Here is an 18,246-nt window from a genome sequence, read left to right on the forward strand (position 1 = left end):
CAGTTGGTCACCTCCACTCTGCAGTCCAACCACCTGCTACAGGGCTTCAGGCCTGCATGCACCCTCCACAGTGCTTTCTGCACATGGCAGAGTGAATTTCCCTAAAGCGTAGATCACATCAACTTGCCTAAAATGCTGTAGCTTCTCCCCACGCTTACAACAACGACTTCCCACGAATCAGGTCCTGCATGATTTGGGCCCTGCCTCTCTCTCACCTCATGTCCCTCCAGTTTCTCCACCACCCTCTGTGATCCAGCCATACCAGTCTCCACTCTGTTTCTCGAACATTCTAGATTTACTTCTGTTTCAAGGGCTTTGCTGGTCCTTTGGTTTGGAACTCTCTTCATTCCACATTTTCACATGGCTGCTTTCTTCTCATCATTCAGGTGTCACCTGAAATATCACCTCTCTGTCTTTCTCTAGATATTGTCTTACAGTAATTCCTGTAGCTTTGTCTCCGTTAATCTCTCTACCCTCACTGCCAATGTCCTCATCATTTTTCACATCACTACCTAGTGGTTTCTCTCTGTCTTGCTGCCCTCTTCTCCCATAATCCTATCTCCAGACCATAACTAGAATGATCTTTCTAAAATGCAAGCCTGATATGCAACTTCCCATTTTAAATCCTCCCATACCTCCATGTTGACTTTCAAATAACACCATGACCTAGCCCAGCCTGTTCCCACACCTCCCCCACCCCACCCTCCAATCACCTGAACTAATAATGGTTTCCTACAGGTGTCAGGCTCTCACATGTCAATCCCTCTGCATATACCTTGCCTTGTCTGGGTATAACCTGCTCCTCCAAAACAAGTCCCTCAAAAGTCTGTTCAGCGTGAACTTCCTTTAGGAAGTCTTCCCAAATCACCCTTTCCCCCATCTTCTATCTAGTAACTCATTCTTCTTATCTGTCTTCCCTACTAGACTGAGTTCTCTGAGGGCAAGGCCTGTGCCATAGTTCCAGTACAATATGGAATAAAGTATGTCTTAGTCTGTTTGGGCTGCTATGACATAATACCAGACTGGGTGGCTAAAACAACAGAAATGTATTTCTCACAGTTCTGGAGGCTGGGAAGTCCAAGATCAAGGTGGTGGCCTATTTGGTATCTGGTGAAACACGTTTCCTGATTCATAGACTACCATCTTTTTGCTGTGTCCCCACATGGAGGAAGGGGGTGGGGGAGTTTTCTGGGGCCTCTTCTTATTAGGACACTAATCCCATTAACCGATCACTTCCAAAGTCCCACTTTCAAATACCATCACCTTGGGGATTAGGTTTCAATATATGAATTTGGGAGGGACATGAACATTGCCTATGACAAGGTACCTGGCACACAGTAAGTAGTCAATAAATGTATGTTGCAGGGAAGAGAACTAGATCAACCTCAAGTGGGAAACGATCTTGGAAAACATCAAGCCCAAACTCCAAGCCCCTATATAGTGTTCCTAGGCTAAGATCATTCCAGACGCTGTTTGGACCCTCACAGGGATGAGAAGCAACGTTCTTCCAAGGCAGCCCACCCCTGACCTTGAGGTTATATAAAGGAACCCCCTCTTAATGGAGCTGCAAGGCTGTCCTTCAAGTGTTCAAAGGCCCGCACTCCTGGTCTTCTCCAGGCTTACATCCTTATTTCTTCTCTCACGTCCTGTAACTTTTCTTCAGGCCAAACCCTAGTTATTCTGGACAATTTTATGTGTAAACACTCCTTTTTGTCACTTGTTGGGACCTTAAATTCTGGTTACAGAGGACTGGATGGCCTTATCCCCTTCTCAGCAGCCATTTCACTCCCTTAAGGTATCCTGAGTCCTTTCCCACAACCCACTGCTCAACCAGCTCCAAGCCGTCCTCCCCTGAGAGACGGGAGCCATGGATGGTTCTTGACCAAGGGGACAATGTGAGCAAAGCTAGGCTTTGGCAGGTCGTCCAGCAGTGGCTGAAAGAGTGGCCAGAGAGAGGAGAGACGCCTGGGCAGAGGAGCAAGGAGGCTGTGAACTTGGTGACAGTTAAGTGGGGTGAAAAGGAAGTTCATTATCTCCATCTTCCCAGAACACTCGGCATGTTGACGGGATGTGTCTACCTCACATGGCTGTCAGCGGAAGGACGATTAAAATGCGCAAAGCTGTCAAAAAGGATTGAGGCAGCCACCGTATGGCAAAGGGTGACCGCGGGAACGTTCGATTTGCTGGTGTAACTTTCCAGAGGGGAAACGAAGGCTCTAGAGAAAAATCAGGAGGTTCTCCTGAGCCAAATACAGAGGCTTCCCACACATCCCTCTCTACTGACACCTGCTCTTTGCACCTCTCAACAACCTCATCACTAGAGGAGCCCACGTGACTGTCAAAGGAAAGCCCTGCTGAAGGCCGACAGGCTGAGCCTTCTGGAGGCCAGGAACCAGGGTCCCAGGGAGGAGAGCTGTGGGAATGCCGACCTCACGCTCCCCCTGAGCTGATCCCCGACACCCCCCAGCCCCCGCCAGAGCCCCTGCTCCCAGAGCTGGGGGGCAGGGGGTGCCCCGCAGCTCCCATCCTTACACCACGTGATGCCCCTCCCGCTCATCTCACTGTCTCCGACATATTTAAAAGAAAAGCCGTGGGGATGGGGAAGAGGGACTAAAAGTTCTGTGTGAACTGTGAGAAAGGCTGCGAACTAGCAAGTTATCTCTGGTTCTCCCTCCGAAGTCTCGTTTTACACCTCTTGGTAGCAGCAGCCGCGGCAGTGATACTGCACGCATTCCGGTCTCCAGCCCAGTAATTAGGAACGTAGGCCGGTCAGAACTGGAAGCTTTAGCATCTTGTTTCCTCAATATGACCACCCGACTTCTGCCCACCAGCCCCACAATGTGGCCTGAGGCCATGCACCCTCCAAGAGAATCCGCAGGAAGTGGATTCGCACTTCAGGGTGACCCCTCTTTGGGGGAGAAGGTCCGGATACTATTATGGGAAGAAGTGCATTCAAAAGACCAGTGTCCGCAGGGCTTCTCTGGGGATGAGCTATCCAGGGGAGACAAACTGCTGACTCCACCCACACGCTGCCCCCCTCCACACCCCATCCCTTCCAGCAGTTTGGATCTGCTGTGATTACGGAGGAAGCCTGATTTTTTTGCCTTTTATATTCTTGCTTAGAAGTGACTATTATGGGGAAACGAGGAAGCAAGACTCTCTCCCAGAGATACTGACGATATCTGAACGATAATCGATGAGAATGCAACGTCTTGGGAATTTAGTGTTTAGTGCAAACCCTGCATGAAGGTACACCACACCGCTTCCGCCCCAGAGGGATGAGGTGAGGGGTGTTGATGCCACTCTCAAGACATCCAGTAAGAAGATGCCCTGGGGCTTCCCTGGTGGCGCAGTGGTTGAGAGTCCGCCTGCCGATGCAGGGGACCCGGGTTCGTGTCCCGGTCCGGGAAGATTCCACATGCCGCAGAGTGGCTGGGGCTGTGAGCCATGGCCACGGGGCCTGCGCGTCCGGAGCCTGTGCTCCGCAACAGGAGAGGCCACAATAGTGAGAGGCCCGCGTACCGCAAAAAAAAAAAAGATGCCCTGGAACACTCTAGTATATCCACATTTGAAGCAGAAAATCCACCCTGCATCTTACTCCTGCAGTGCCCTTCATCCATGGCAGCAGCTGGAGGCCCAAGCACTCCTACACCACTCCAAAATCATTTGCTCATCTAGGTCCATGTTTCCAACAATCTCAGAACATTTCCATTCTTTTGGACAGGATTTAAAGAGTAAAGATGGGTGGAGCTTTTCTGATGAACTCCTTTCTGGGACTCCTCATAACAAAGCTTAAGAAAGACTGCATGTCATGGCAGAAGCCACAGTTCCCATGAAAAAGATTTCTCCCTTCATTCCTCTGTTCATTACTTCCTGCATGAATGTACGCTGACATTTCATGTGTACCAAGTAGCAGACAATGTGAGGAGCTAGGATGCAATGGCAAGCAAGATGGTCACGAGATCAGGGCTTACAATCTAATGGAGCGCATCTTCCGAGATCTAAGACCAGGGATGGAACACAGCAGCTCAGCTGAGCTCATGACACCACGTAAGCCCATTCTTCTGCGTCTTAGTTTTCCCAATGAGAAAATGAGGCTGCTGGCCATAGGGGGAAAAAGCTGGTTGCTCTCTGTATGCAGCCCACCTTCCCACAGTAACGCCAGAAGAAACTGCAGGGGTAACCAGATTATTCTGCTGACACGGGGAGGGTGGAAGAATAAAGAAAAAAAAAAAAAAGAAAATCTATGCATATGGTCCCTTCCTTCTGGGATTAATGTGATTTGCTTCTTTGAGGACTTCTGCCGGTTAGGGACTCCTTGAGTCTGCAACCCCATTTCTTGCACCTCAAGCTAAAACAGTAGGGAAGATGGCTAGCGGGTACCTCTTTCTGGGTCTGGAGACTAATATTCGGCCATACCTCTGTGTGTCTTATAAATATATAAAATAAATAAAAAAGGGTAGGGCAAATTTTGTTAAGAGAAAAGTGAAACCCAGGTAGGAGATAATATAAGAGAGAATCCCTAACCATTTTAGATAATAACAATAGCTCAAATATGTCTGGAACTTTCAAGTTGGAGAAGCATAAACATTCTCCCAACACGAGTATTTCAAAATCCCTAGAAATATTCTGCATAGGATTATTGTCCCCATTTTAAGGATAAGAAGACTAGAGCTCAAGAAGATTGAGTGATCTGCTGTTCGTCCCATAGATAAAAAGCTACAGTAGAACTGGACTTGAACCCAGTCTCCAGCTCCCACGTTCAATGCTCGTTTAGACTCAGCACTGAAAGAACATCCAAACTGCTTGTGAGAAATTGGGGATAAAAACAGAGGCCTTGGGCTTCCCTGGTGGCGCAGTGGTTGGGGGTCCGCCTGCAGATGCGGGGGACGCGGGTTCGTGCCCCGGTCTGTGGGGGGGGGTGTCCCGCACGCCGCGGGGCAGCTGGGCCCGTGGGCTGTGGCCGCTGAGCCTGCGCGTCCAGAACCTGTGCTCCACGGCGAGAGGGGCCGCAGCGGTGGGAGGCCCACGTACCGCAAAAAAACAAAACAAAACAAAACAAAAACAGAGGCCTTAAAAACCTGAACAAATGTCTTGATTGCCATAGAGAAGATTCTAGAATGGTAACAAGTAAGCTCATTGTTAACCCCGGAGGAATTTAGTAATACATCGGTAAATAGTTTGTGAGCAACGAGAAAGCAAGATGATCAAATAATGCATGGGAAAGCTTAGCTCAGTTCCTAGCAGAGGTGAGGAGGGCTCAGTAAATGTGAGGACTGTTCCTATCACTATTATCATTGTTTCTTATTACCAGGAATTAGCATGGGATTGCTTGGAACACACTGAACTAAGCTAACCTTGTTTCTTGTTTTTAAAGGGTTATTGGATGAATAAATCAGGAAAATGCTTACAGTTTGGTATCCCTGTATTTCAGTAAGGCCTCTGACAAAACCTCTTATGCTATCAGAGCTGTGGACAATACCACTGGGTGAGTTGCTGACATCTGAAAAATCTTGCCCAAATTATACCCATCAGTGAATAATATATGGAGTTCAAATTCTGACTTTGCTACTTAGAGCCTGTGAGACCTTAGGTAACTTACTTAACCTCTCTGTGGGGTTCCATATCCTCATCAGAAAATTATTATTATCATTAAATAATAGCAACCAACTCAGAAGACCACAGAAGGTTGATTAGATGGATGGATAGATAGATAGATAGATAAGCAGGAAACATTAGCTGTTAATGTAACTATGTTATCAATTTCACCCTATAGGGAGGTCTCTAGAGGTGTGCCACTGAGTTCTATCATCATTATTTCTGTCCATTTCAACATATTCATCAACAGCTTAGATGACAACAGCAAAAAAAAAAAAGAAAAAAACTAGAGGACAATGACAGCTGTTCATATGTAAAAGATCTGAGGATGACAGACTATCAGCCAATGGTGTGATGAGGGGATTAAAACGTAAGCCCCGATTGTGTTCACAGATGTGTGGTACCATCCGCAAGTTTGCTACATGGGTCAGACCAGTGGAGTACGATGTTCAGTTCTAGGTGTCATATTTTAAGAGCAATACTGGGAAACATGGGGGATGGGGTAGCACAAGGAGTCTTGTCTTGAAATGTCAGGTGAGAAGAAATTGAGAAAAGCATGAATGTTTTGTTTGGTAGCAAGTGGCTATCGCTTGGATGAAGACTTACACTGCTTTTCTTCTTGGTGTTACTTGAGCCAGTGGATCAAATTAGAAGGGGCCAGATTTTGCCAAGAAAGACAGAAAGACAGACAGAAAGGAACAGAGGGAGGGAGGGAGGGAGGATGGGGAGAGGGGTACCTAGGAACTAACAATGGAACGGTGTGCCTTGGCCCAGTAGTGAGCTCTTCATCACAGGGAGAGTCCAAGCAGGGGCTTGATGACCAGACATCAGGGATGCTGTTGAAGAGATTGATGAACTAGATAATCTCAAAGGCCATTTTCAGTTCTCAGAGGCTATAAACGCGCCCCCCTCTGCCCTGCTCAGAGCTCTGTTCCACACACCCCTTCCTCCATCAAAGTCACTGTGGAGCTCCTGATCCCATGAGCACCTGCCAAAATTTGGCCCGCGAGATGCATTTTCAATAGTGACGGATTCAGCTGGCTGAACTTGGCTGGCCTGTCTGGAGACTTCGACACTGCAGCAAGTGACCCTCTGGAATCCCAAATGAATTGTGGAGAGCATCAGAGCCCCGGCTTCAAGCCCCCTGCTCTGGGGACCTCAGCCACACAGGCCAAACGCTGCATCACTACCTCCCCTCAACCGCCCACCATCACCATAGCAACCACAGGGGCTGACTACCTCTCAAGGCATTTCAATTCAGGCAGAGGGAGGCCCAGTTTTTCCTGCAATTTCCCAAAGAGTGAGCCCTAAGGGGATGCAGGGAGGAGGACTGGAGAGGGAGAGTTTCTCCTGTCCTCCCCCAACAGGCTGCCCTGAGGCCACCTTGAGTCATAGCCTGTCATGCATAACTTGACCTTGGCATCCTCTCCCGCTAACCAAGAAACAGGAGAGAAAGCCACGGGGGAATTTCATTATTTTTAGGAGTACAATCACGTAGCAACCTAAACATCCCATTCTTCCCCACCCCTCCAGAAGCCCAAAGAAATAAACAGTGTTGAGGACTCCAGTGTTTGGCTCTGATACAGCATGAGGATGTAATAATAATAATACTTTCTATTTATATAGAAATAAAGCTTGCCTTCCAAGGACCTCAGAGAGTCTTAGTAAAATTAAGGCACTACTAACCCCTTGCACCTGGCCCCCTCTGCCTCTCAGTGCAAACTTCCCAAGGGTGACTTCTCTGCTCTTTCAAGAAAGCCTACACCCAGAATGGACTTTACATATGGAATCTAAGACATGAAACAATAACAATTCATTCCAGAGGGGCAGGGCCCCTGTATATTACTGCCTCCAGCAAAGAAAACGCACTTATCTCTAGCAAGGAAGCAGAAAAAGGTCAGGGTTTCTCAAGCAAATGCCAGCAGTGATTTCCCTCCTCACATTTCACCCTGTTAACCGTTTGCTTCTTCTGTAAACTCCTCCCTGCTAATGGTCTCTGCTAATCTTGTCTCCCACTCTGTGCCTGCTGCCTCTCAGCCTCCCCTCTGGGTTGCCCATGTTTTCTGCACATGTTTAATGCAGGGTCCTGTGGAGTCCATCCTCAGCCTCTTCTCTCTCTGCTGCTCTCCTGGGACAACCTGATCCATGTCTATGGTTGCATATGGCAACCACACACCGATGAACCACAGATGTCCACACAGACCCTTGAACTGACCTCCAGCCTTTTGACCAGGGTGCCATACCCAGTGGTCCAAAAGGCATATCCAACCCAACAAAGACAGAATCATCCTTTCCCCCACTCCTGGGTGCTCCTCATCTAGTGTGTTACCCTCTCTCTCAAGGAAGGAGTCCACCCCCCACCTCGCCAAACCTGGGACTCATCTTTGAGTCTTCCCTCTCCCTCATACTCCCAATTGAAGGATCCCTAAATTAAGAGTCTCATGCTCTACCGACTGAGCTAGCGGGGCGACTGTGCAGGATCCCTAAATTATATCTGTCCCCTCTTCTCTGGTCTCACTGACACAGTCCAGATTCATACCTCCATTTTTTTCTAGACAGTAACACGCGTAAAGGAGAGCCTCCTAACTGGTCCTCTGGGCTCGAGTCTTAGTTCTTCCTCCCTAACCAGCATCACCCACTCACGTGTACCACCGGCAAGAATCTAAGCCTTGGCGAGTTGGAAGGTTTATCTATCCAGGAATTCTTTCTCTCTTGCTTTAACCCTTTAATGATCCTCTGTTGTCTTCATAATAAAATCCAAATGTGTTATCACGGAACACAAGACCCTAAGGTTTCCACCTGCCTATTGGTCTACCTCTGGAACCACCATGCTTGACAGTCCAGCCCCTGCACACTCCAGGCATGCCATTCTCCAAATACAGCAGGCTTGCTCTTGCCTCCATGCCTTTGCTTGTATTCTCTCTGTATGGCTTTCTTCCCCAGCCCCACCGTGCAGCTGAGGAGCCCCTTCTGAACGTCTCCATTCAAGCAACAGCTCCTCTGTGTGGCCTCTTCCCCTGACTCTTCCAAGAAGAGCTAGATGCTTCCTCTTTCATGCTCCCTGAGCACCTTGTACTTACCCATCTTACAGCCTCACCACCCTATGGTAATGGTTGGAGTCCAGGTCTAATTTCCCAAGATACGTGGACTCCTGCAGGAAGAGGCCATGTCTTCCACCTGTGTCCCCTGAACTCATCACAGCGCTCGCCATTTACTAAACACTTAAAAACACCTGTTAGGAAGGTACTCTGGTTTCCAGAGCTCCAAACTCTGCTGCTACGCTCCTCTGATGGGATTCTAGGCAGTCTGCATCCCTTACACAGTATACAGGAAACAGTATATACCTTGAAGAGTATGCACCTTGAATTAACACATCATTTACATGGAGAGCGAAGTCAAAAGAACACACATACTATTACTGCCTTTCCTTTGGACCCAGTATTTCTACAACACTAATGCAAATTAAGATGACATTAGTTAAACCAGAAAACATCAGTCTTTCTCATATGCATTGCTGGAAAGCCATAGCTCTGCTATCTGGTTCTTAAGTTATTCAATTATGAAATCCTAATTCAGGACTTTACAATTCTCCCTTTCTATTTCATTTATGTAGGACTTTGGATCTCCTTAATTAGGGATGTGGGGAAATCTAATCATTATTATCTACTCCGCTCCCCCACCAGAAGATACGCGTCCAGCCCCATGGGGCTCCACTCCTCAACAGCTCCTTCTGCCGATGCCCCTTGCTCCAACAAGTATGATGGGAACCCAAGGGTAATTCCTCCTCTTCCCTCCTCCCCCTTTGCAAAGATTCACTCCCTCGAAGTTTCCAGAAAGCTCTACAGTTGTGGCAATATCATTAAAAGGGAAAGAGATGAATCTGGAAGCAGCCTGGTGGGGAGCTGTTTATCTACACGTCCCCAGCCCTGATTCTTGTGGCATGATTCTGCATTCTCTCATTCTCTTACTTGTTCCTCTTTCCAGAGGAGGGAAGTATCCTGAATCAGAAGCAAATACCAGGGTATATGCCCAGTAGTGGGATTGCTGGGTCATATGGTAGTTCTATTTGTAGTTTTTTAAGGAACCTCCATACTGTTCTCCATAGTGGCAGTATCAATTCACATTCCCACCAGCAGTGCAAGAGTGTTCCCTTTTCCCCACACCATTTTTTAAACCAAAAAAAAGAAGCAAATACCACTCGCCCCTGTCTTTACTCCTTCTTCCTCCCCTTCTCTCCAGGCCTTCCGTGATCACCTGCAAGTCTATTCTAATCCATTCACTTCTATTCCTCTCTTAATGCCCTCAAAGCATAAAACAACCCAGTTGTGTGACATTTCTGCTAACAACCTAACAGGGCTGTGGTATTAGGGGAACTGATACCTGAGAGCCAGGACAGGGGCCCGAAAGGCTGAGCTCTCTCCTCCCCCCGCCCTGGGACTTTGGGCTGGCTTCCCTTCTTTGGACCTCCATTTCTTTATCTGTAAAATGAGGTTAGACCTTCTAGCCCTCAGGGTTGGAATTCTCTTTCTTCCTAGCTTTCCCTTTCTGTTTCCCCCAGACACACCTTTCCTTCCCAGACCACTGCAGTTTGGGTGCTTGGAAAATGCTGCCTGTGCCCTGTTACCGGGAATTTGCTTTATTCTCTGTGCCACAGAGTAAACAATAAAAATGTCATCTCTTCATTATCTGGGCTGACGGAGGGAGGAAGAGACTTAGCCAAGTAACCAAGAGACTTAGCCAAGTAACCATGATGGATAAAACCAAAGTAACTTATTGTGTATTTGACTTTGAGAGGAGGTTCGAGACACACTCACAGACATACAACTACCTCTGCCCATCTGGAAACCAGCCCAAACCCTCCCAGCCTGGCCTGCATCCCAGCCTGGGGTTTGGCCGCATTGGTGGAAAGAGGCTCTGGGCTGTGCAGAAAGACCTCATGTGGATAAGATGGTGTTAATTGTGTCATTATTCATAATATTCAATTCAACAGCCATGTATGGGGCACAACTTCTTAATGTCTTGGGACACTCAGAATCCAGGAGAAGGCAGGACTTTGTTCATAATTATCCACATGTTTTGGGCCGCAATCAAGGTACTAATCAAGTGCTATGAGAACAGAGGGGAGGGGGCTACCTGATTCTAACCAGGTGGTTCTGGGAGGCCTCAGGAGAAGAGTTCAGGCAAAACCAACAGTGGTATGGCGGGCCGGGTCCCCCTCACAGCTCCAACATGAGCCTTGCCTGGAATTGCCTTGAAATCCAGTGAATCCCCAAATAAAGAGTGAGTTCCATTCCATGCCTGGAACTGTGTGAGATGCTCCAGGCTACAAAAGATATTTAAGACAGTTTTGACTACCAGGCATAAAGTAATAAGTGAACAACGCAGTGTTATATTCTGATATAATAAAGGGCTCAATGTGTGGAACTGACAACACAAATGAGATCAAACTATAATAAAGTGCTAATTGCATGGAGAAGGCAGTGAATAAGAAATCCTCCACAAACATTGTTATTTACTTCTACTGCATCTCCGTGGCTCGTGATGACAACATCCCAGCTAGCTGTGGGTAAGAACACTTCCTCTACATCTGTAGGCGGCATGTGACGATGGGAGCGCGGGACCAGGAACGGGAGGCCTGGCCCTGGAATCGCCTGGTATATATCACAGGCAGGTTATTTCCCCTCTCAAGGCCTCGGAAGAGAAGCAAGACTCAAGGCTCTTGAAGATCCCTTCCAATTCGCATGAAGTGTGACAGAGGAAGCAGCTGACGTCATGGTGGAAGGTGATGAGGAGAGAAGAGACTGAGGATGAACAGGAGATGAAAAAGGAGGGACGACAGAAGGGATTTCCAGTGAGCGCAGATGCTGAGCAGAGCTGTGACAGTCAGAGTGATGGACGTGTGCCTAAAAGAACAGGGCTGAGCAGATGGCTACAGCTTCAGGGCAGGGATGGGGACAGCATCACCAACCAAGGAAGGCTTCACAAGCCATGCAGAAGAGGTCAGACCAGGGACCATAGGAAACAAGTGGCCATTCTAGGTTCCCGTTCAGCGGCATGCCTTGCTGGGGAAGGGCCTGTAGGAAGAGTCTCATAACAGTCAACAGACTGAAACTGGGGACAAAACGAAGGCAAGGAGCCAGTGAATGAGCTATTAAATCATCCACATTATTGGTATGAGGATGTGGGCTGCTGGCTGGGAAGATGACATTGAATGAAAGAATAGATCGCTTATTCTGAAAGGACAGGTAAGACTTGGGAAACTCAGGTATGAAGGATACAGAAAAGGGATGAGTCCAGTACCTACCTCACCACTTCAGACCCCAGGCAAACACCCGACCCCCAGTTTGAAATAGCCCAACACCTATACATCTCATGCTCCAAAAGATGGGCTGTTGACAGGAAGAGGCAGAATAGGAACTGATGACTGTGCACTGATCCCACAGACTCTTTCTTATGGAGAAGAAGGCCCTGTTTAACGTTGCATCTCCCATGGCAGCTGGAACAGTGCCTGGCACGACGATCAGCACTTGTTTATTCACTGAGAGCCACTCTGAACCTTCAGTAATCCCTCACGTAACCTTAGAAACATTAAGAGGCATCAAACCTATATGAGAGCAGATCCGGGAGGGGAGCATTTGAGATAGAAAAGAGAGGGCACACAAGAAGCACATGAAAAGCTGCTCAACCTCACTAATTATTAGAGAAATGCAAATCAAAACTACCATGAGGTGTCACCTCACGCCTGCTAGAATGGGCATCATCCGAAAATCTACAAACTACAGATGCTGGAGAGGGTGAGGAGAAAAGGGAACCCTCTCGCACTGTTGGTGGGAATGTATATTGATAGAGCCACTGTGGAGAACAGTATGGAGGTTCCTTAAAAAACTACAAATAGAACTACCATATGACCCAGCAATCCCACTACTGGGCATATACCCCGTGAAAACCATAATTCAAAAAGAGTCATGTACCGCAATGTTCACTGCAGCACTGTTTACAATAGCCAGGACATGGAAGCAACCTAAGTGTCTAACGACAGATGAGTGGATAAAGAAGATGTGGCACATAGGCACATATATACGATGGAATATTACTCAGCCGTAAAAGGAAACAAAACTGAGTTATTTGTAGTGAAGTGGATGGACCTAGAGTCTGTCATACCGAGCAAAGTAAGTCAGAAAGAGAAAAACAAATATCATATGCTAACACATATATATGGCATCTAAAAAAAAATGGTTCTGAAAAACCTAGGGGCAGGACAGGAATAAAGACGTAGATGTAGAAAATGGACTTAAGGACATGGGGAGGGGGAAGAGTAAGCTGTGACAAAGTGAGAGTGGCATGGACATATATACAGTACCAAACGTAAAATAGATAGCTAGTGGGAAGCAGCTGTATAGCACAGGGAGATCAGCTCGGTGCTTTGTGACAACCTAGAGGGGTGGGATAGGGAGGGTGGGAGGGAGACGCAAGAGGGAAGGGATATGGGGATATATGTATACATATAGCTGATTCACTTTGTTATACAGCAGAAACTAACACACTATTGTAAAGACATTAAAAAAAAAAGAAGACACATGCACCCCAATGTTCATTGCACACTATTTACAATACCCAGGTCATGGAGGCAACCTAAATGCCCATCGACAGACAAATGGATAAAGAAGATGTGGTACACATACACAATGGAAATATTACTCAGCCATAAAAAGGAACAAAATTGGGTCATTTGTAAAGACGTGGATGGATCTAGAAACTGTCACACAGAGTGAAGTAAGTCAGAAAAACAAATATTAATGCATATATGTGGAATCTAAAAAAATGGTACAGACGAACTGGTTTGCAAGGCAGAAATAGAGACGCAGATGTAGAGAACAAACGTATGGACACCAAGGGTGGGGCGGTGGTGGTGTCATGAATTGGGAGATTGGGATTGACATGTATACAGTAATATGTATAAAATAGATAACTAAAAAGAACCTGCTGTATAAAAAATAAATTAATTAAATTAAATTTTACAAAAAAAGGAAAAAAGAAAAGAGAGGGCCCAGCCCCAGCAGGGGCTGATGTGGGGAGGCCAAGGGTAGCAGGAAATTGGGAGGGAGCGAAGGAGGGCTGTTGCAGCAACTCTAAAATGATAAATCAGCCATCTTCCAAATGCCCTAAGTTGTTCTCAGCACCTCCGTGCGGTAGACAGAGAGCAGCTCTACCTGCTCTCAGAGAAGAGGGCAGAGGATTGGGGAAAGAGGAAGCTGGCAAGTGCCCAGGTCTCTGAATTCTCAGGCCAGCATGCTGTGCCAGACCTCCCTCCTCCTCGGGGATGGCGCACGCTGGCAGGCTTCTCAACTGGCCTGAGACTGCTTTAAAACTTGATGACTTGGCATTCATCCCCTTTGAAACCAAGCTCTGCATCTGCTGGATGTGGACTCTCCATTTACCGAAGTGTCAAAGGCCAGCTGGCTGCTTTCCATCACCTGTACCCCTCACTCAAAGCCTCAGCTTCCCTCTCCATGAGGCTGGCCAGCCCAGCTCTCCTGCAGCCCGAGACAGAGCCCCACGGCCCAGAAGGTGGCCACCCTGGAGTCTATTTGGTGACCTCCTCTGCACCTCCATGCCCAGGCATGTAAAGGGGACCAAGGAAAGAATACACCTGAAGAAAACAGCAAAGAAAGAAATTGGATCGGGGCGGGGCAGGGGGGAGCTGAGGTAGCCTTTGACCAAGAAACAAAAATTCCTCCCTCCTAGAGATAGGGGGAAAAGGCAGGGGTCTTAAAACCTAGGAGTGAAAAGAAAAAAAAAGTGACAACTATTATGATCCAAACATGGCAACCTCCCCAAACTCTCAGAACAGATGTCTCCTGGGACCAAGCAGGCAGGCTGTGGTTTCCTCATTCCTCCTCTCTTTCCTGTTCTGTCAGTAGAAATTCTATCCTGGGGCCTCTAGAGTTTCTGCGTCCTGCCCTGATGGATTCTGTGTGGAGTCAGGAGTGGTCACCAGGGGACCCTCCGGGCAGAGGGCCTGTGGGAGGAGATGGGCAGGGCTAGGCCCACCAGGGGACTTCCAAGCTGAGGGCCGCCATCACCTATAGCCCCACGGGAAACACGAAGCCCGATCTAAACTTCCAAACGTGATGAAGTCCTTTGATATATTTCTTATTATGATATATTTCAGGTACTCAGGACATAAGGCAATGTACATAGCGATACATGATCCCATCTTTAACAGGGGTTACCATTTTCTGCTATTTGCTTCAAATCATTTTTTTAAAACAGATGAACATTTCAGACACAGCTGAGGCTCCACCCCAACCTGTTTTCTCCCCCACCTCCCTACAGTAACTGCTGTCTGGAGTTGCTCACATCAGTCGCATACAGATTTATGTACTTTCCCAATATAGTTTAGGTGTTTTTCTAGCTCAGATGTTTTCAACGGTGTCTAGGAACCACCTGCATCAGGGTTATCTGGGTGCTTCCTTAACGGGCAGATTCTTGATCCTCTCAGGGTTAAGGCCAAAGTTCTGCTTTTTAAACAAGAGCCCCAGGTGACCTTAATGCACACCAAAGCTTTGAGAGCCACTGTTCTAGCTTAGAACTTTAAGCTTTTTAAAGTGCAAAACAAACAACAACAACCAAAACCAACCAACCAACCAACCAACCAACCAACCAATCCCGGGAAGGGTAAGGCATGAAATTGCTGTCACTTACTGCCCCATGTGAATGACAGATCCGAGGCAGGTTTTATACTTTCTCCAAACTGTCTGAGGTCACCCTGCTGCTTCACCATCGCTGCCTCAGCTCACTCAGAGCCACAATGAAACAACAGTAACATTTATTATCTCCTTGGGGAAGGAGGAAGAGAAGAGAGCTAAAGGGCCATCCTTATCTAAATGTCCTTTGTATCAGCCCACCACTGCCTCCAAGTCTCTGGCACCTTACAGATTATAACAGAGTTAACAACATAAGCCACAACTGGATATCTGTATTTTTGTTGTTATGCTAATTTAGAAGCTATACACATTCCTTTTTACAGCTGCTTTGAGTTATAATTTACAACCACAAAACTCACCCATTGGAAGTGTACAATTCAGTGGTTTTTAGTGTAGTCGCAGAGTTGTCTGACCATCTGCACTGTCTAATTCCAGGATATTTTCCTCACTGCAAAAAGACGCGTTAGCAGCCTCTCCGCCACACCCTGCCCTCCAGCCTTGGGTAACCACTATTCTACTTTCTGTTTCCACGGATTTGCCTATTCTGAACTTTTCGTCTAAATGGAATCATACAATGTATGGCCTTTGTGTAAAGGACTTCTTATACTCAGCATGTTGTCAAGGGTCACCCATGTTGTAGCATGAATCAAAACATCCTTTTCGTAGGTAAACAGTATTCCATTGTATAGTAGATCACATTTTGTTCAGCCATTCATCATCAGCTCTTGGACACTTGGGTGACTACCATTTTTGACTCTCATGAATAATGTACAGTTTTTTTGGTATGGGCACACGTCTTCATTTCTCTTAAGAATATAGCTAGGAGTGAAACAGCTGGGTCATGTGGTAACTTTATTTTGAGGAACTGACACATTGTTTTCCAACATGGCTGCACCATTTTACATTCCCACCAGCAAATGTTTAAGGGTGCCAATTTCTCCATATTCCTGCCCAACACTTGTTACTGTCTTTTTTACTATAAACATCCTATCGGGTGTGAAGAGTATCTCACTGTGGTTGTGATTTGCATTTCCTTAATGGTTAATGATGTTGAGCATTCTTTCCTGCGTTTATTGACCACTTCCATACTCTTTCTTTTTTTTTTTCCGTTACGCGGGCATCTCACTGTTGTGGCCTCTCCCACTGCGGAGCACAGGCTCCAGATGCGCAGGCTCAGCGGCCATGGCTCACGGGCCCAGCCACTCCGCGGCACGTGGGATCTTCCCGGACCGGGGCACAAACCCACGTCCCCTGCATCAGCAGGCAGACCCTCAACCACTGCGCCACCAGGGAAGCCCTTCTATACTCTTTCTTTAAAGCTTTTAGCAAGGAGCCTGGAATCCACTGTTTATAGTGATTCTCAAAAGGTGGTCTCTTCCCTCCCCTGCACACACTCACATACCAGCAGTATCACCATCACCAGAGATCTTATTAGAAATGCTAATTCTCAGGCCCTACCCCAGGTCACCTGAATCAGAGATTCTAAAAGTGGGGCTCAGCAATCTATGTTTTAACAAGCTCTCCAAGTGCCTCTAAGCTCTCTTAAGTGGAGGCTTAAGTCTAAGAATCAATGCTATAGAATAACGTTTCTTACAGGGTGTTCCACAGCATTTTACCAAGTGATGTTCGATAAAGAAATTTCTTGTCGATGTAAGTTTGACAAACACTGGGCCAAACAAAAAATTCTTTACTCAGAACTCTTCAGACCCTTTAACATGTTTATGAGCATTGTGAATCTACAAAAGGAGATCCAGTGTACAGCATTTCCCAAACTTATATGAGCATCAAACCCCTTTTATACGGAGCATCTCACAGGACTAGTGTCCCACAGAAGTTACTTTGGCAAACATTCTTTTTTAAGTACCCTGTGCCACTGTTTTCTTTAACAAATCAAAATCTGTTAACAGTATCCTTTAAACTAGCTCTTTACAAAGTCTTCTGCTCCTGCTGTCTCCCACTGCACAGCAAAACGGAGCGGCTTACGACAACCATCAGCATGTGTTATCTCACACAGCGGTCAGGAATCTGAGAGTGACTGAGGTGCCTGGTCCTGGAGCAGGATCTCTCAGGGTCTTGTAGTCAAGATGTCAGCAAGGGCTGCACTTATCTAAGGCTTGACTATTCTGGGTTTCCAAGATGGCTCTCTCACCTGGCTTTGGCAGGAGTTCCTCACCACGTGACCTTCCACAGGGCTCATTGAGAGTCCTCATAATATGGCAGCTGGCTTTCCCCAGAGCAAGTCATCCAAGACAGCAAGGCAGAGTGGCAATGCCTTTTATGACTGAGCCTCAAAAGCTATACTCTCCTTTCCGCCATGTTCTCTTGGTCACGAAGACCAACACCAACACCATGTGGGAGACGACTACGCAAGGACGTGAAAACCAGGAGTTGAGGATCGCTCTGCCAGTAAGTGACTGGGCTGCGATGGACCCCAGGCAGTCTGGTTCCAGAGTCCAGGATGCTGTGTCCTGCTGCCTCTGTGTTGGTCTTACTAAACATGCTCTCTGTTCTCTGATATTCCTTTAAGAATGGGTAACTCAAAAAGACCAGCCTTTGCAGGTCAGAACTCAGCGTGGGTTCCTCTGCTTGGTGTTATCGTGTCCATACGCTTTTGCAGCTGCTGTTAAGCACTGCAGTTGCCCAGAAACTGAGCTTTTCAGAACACAGGACTGGAACTGTTCATTAGCTAATTATGCTGTTCTTAACTAATCTGGGATATGAGCATCAATTTACTTCTGTTTATGCTCGCAACAATCCTGTTACTACTAAACTAGAAATCGTGCCCCTCTCCCTTTTTTTTCCCCTTCATTGTCCACCTGACTAATTGGGAGACTCATAACTCCTACAACCTCTAGCTTCTAAAATCCTATTCTTAGAAATTCCCTCCATCTTTTTTTAGGTGTATCTTTTTTTAGTTTTTTTTTTTTTTTTTTTTTTTTTT

General features: G+C 46.9%; 1 protein-coding gene across 3 annotated transcripts in view; it reads right to left on the reverse strand.

Moving 5' to 3' along the window:
- Positions 1-18,246, reverse strand: part of CACNA1E (calcium voltage-gated channel subunit alpha1 E) — a 294,179-nt gene that overhangs the window by 219,222 nt on the left and 56,711 nt on the right. The gene's annotated exons all lie outside the window — the stretch shown is intronic.

The sequence above is a fragment of the Neophocaena asiaeorientalis genome, unplaced genomic scaffold (genome assembly GCF_003031525.2).
Source record: "Neophocaena asiaeorientalis asiaeorientalis breed wild unplaced genomic scaffold, Neophocaena_asiaeorientalis_V1.1 scaffold270, whole genome shotgun sequence".
NCBI classification, from domain to species: domain Eukaryota; kingdom Metazoa; phylum Chordata; class Mammalia; order Artiodactyla; family Phocoenidae; genus Neophocaena; species Neophocaena asiaeorientalis.